The sequence below is a fragment of the Silene latifolia genome, chromosome 11 (assembly GCF_048544455.1).
Source record: "Silene latifolia isolate original U9 population chromosome 11, ASM4854445v1, whole genome shotgun sequence".
In the NCBI taxonomy this organism is placed as follows: Eukaryota; Viridiplantae; Streptophyta; class Magnoliopsida; order Caryophyllales; family Caryophyllaceae; genus Silene; species Silene latifolia.
In genome coordinates, this window is record NC_133536.1 from 184,122,130 (window position 1) to 184,123,867 (window position 1,738).

A 1,738-nucleotide genomic window follows, 5' to 3' on the forward strand; every position below is an offset into this window, starting at 1 on the left:
TTAAGGGAATTTTACGGATATTTCCCTGCATGGTGGTCTAGTATTGTTGTTATAGCTTTGGAAAGCATTAACATCTTGGACATTTTCCTCATACCCACCATTATAGTTATTGGCACACATGTCAAAAGTGTGACCATTCCCTCCACAAAGCTCGCAAAGTAAGACTTGAGCTACCTCTTCCATGGGTGGACCATGTGAGGTGGTGGCTTGGTGAACTTGGTTCCTTTGCAATTTCTCAAGTTGCTTGGTGAGAAAATCAAGCTTGGCATTTGTCTCGGCATTTGCACTAGAAGAGTTCTCCTTAGGGAATTTTGCCATTTCTCATAAGTATGTTTCCTCTTGAGCCATAATTTGCTTCCGAGTCTACCATCTTCTTGATTAGTGTCGTCCCTTCTTCATCACCTAAATGATCAAATCCTCCCTCCGCGGAGGCATTTACCATATCTTTAGTTCTAGGCAACACTGTTTGAAAGAAGGTTTGGGTGATGTACCACTCTGGGATCCCATGGTAGGGACAACTAGCAATAAGGTCTTGATATCGATCCCAAGCGTCACCCAAGGATTCCCCATCTTCTTGTTGGAAAGTATGAATTTCATTACGAAGCATGGCGGTCTTGGATGATGGATAGTACTTGGCCATGAACGCCTTAGCTAAAGCATCCCATGTTGTGAATATATCCGGAGGGTGAATATTCAACCACCGGTCCGCCTTACCCGTCAAAGAGATTGGGAACAACATCATCCTTAGAGTGTCCTCGGATACCCCATTCTTCATCATCATTGAGACCTTTCTCTTGAACTTTCGTAGGTGAGCATGATCATCTTCTTCAATATTCCCCCCGAACAAATCCTTCTCGATCAACCCAACTTGGGCGGGATGCATCTCAAAGTTGGTTGGAGCCAAAGTGCCAAAATTAATAGGGTTGCATGAATCATTATGGTTAGGCCGGTAATGATCTCGTAGAACCATTTGTGGTGGTGGATTTGGTATTTGAGGGGGTGGTGATTGAGGTGGACTTGGAAGTGGAAAGTTGTGAAAGGGGTTTTCTATGGGGATCTCAATTGGGTTGTTTGGTTGAAGTGGGGTTGTGGCAGTGTCAATGATTGGTAGGGTGTGTGGGTTGGGTTGGTCTATGTTTGCTTAAGGAATGTTCCGAACTCTATCAAGGGTCCTTGTCCTCATGGTCCTAAAAGACTTTCGGGGTCGGAGTTGAAGAGTAGAGCTTGATGGTTTCTTCTAGGCATACACTCGACAAACCGTTAGTCTCCTAGTGTCTTTACACACTAGGGGAGGGCAAGAAATCACACACTCTACAATGAAGCACACAACTACTAAAACAAACTAACAAGTGAGATATAACTAAAGCAAAGACTCTTATTAAACTAAATATAACCTAACGCCATCCCCGGAAACGGCGCCATTTGATGAGTAAGATGAGGGTAGGGTCGAGTATCTTATCACCAACAATATTTATAAGCAAATTTAGTAGTATAAATCGGGGTCGAACCACGAGGATGGAGGGGTTTCTACTTAGCTTAATTAGGAGTCTAGTCAAAAATTAAAGGAAAGGAGTTGATTTGAACTACTAGATGTAACTAAAACAAACAATTGAGAGGAAATGTATACGATTGATTAAAGGCTAAGGCTTTCGGGTTCATCTAAATGGTTTAAGGGCAAACATGATGATTTAAGGGGTCTATGGTAAGAGTTTATCCTAGTATGTAAAATCAATGTCTT

General features: G+C 42.4%; 1 non-coding gene across 1 annotated transcript; it reads left to right on the top strand.

Moving 5' to 3' along the window:
• Nucleotides 1-500: 500 nt before the first annotated feature.
• Nucleotides 501-607, top strand: LOC141616086 (small nucleolar RNA R71). The gene has a single exon (XR_012530461.1). It is a non-coding gene; the product is annotated as a small nucleolar RNA R71 (small nucleolar RNA).
• Nucleotides 608-1,738: the final 1,131 nt, after the last annotated feature.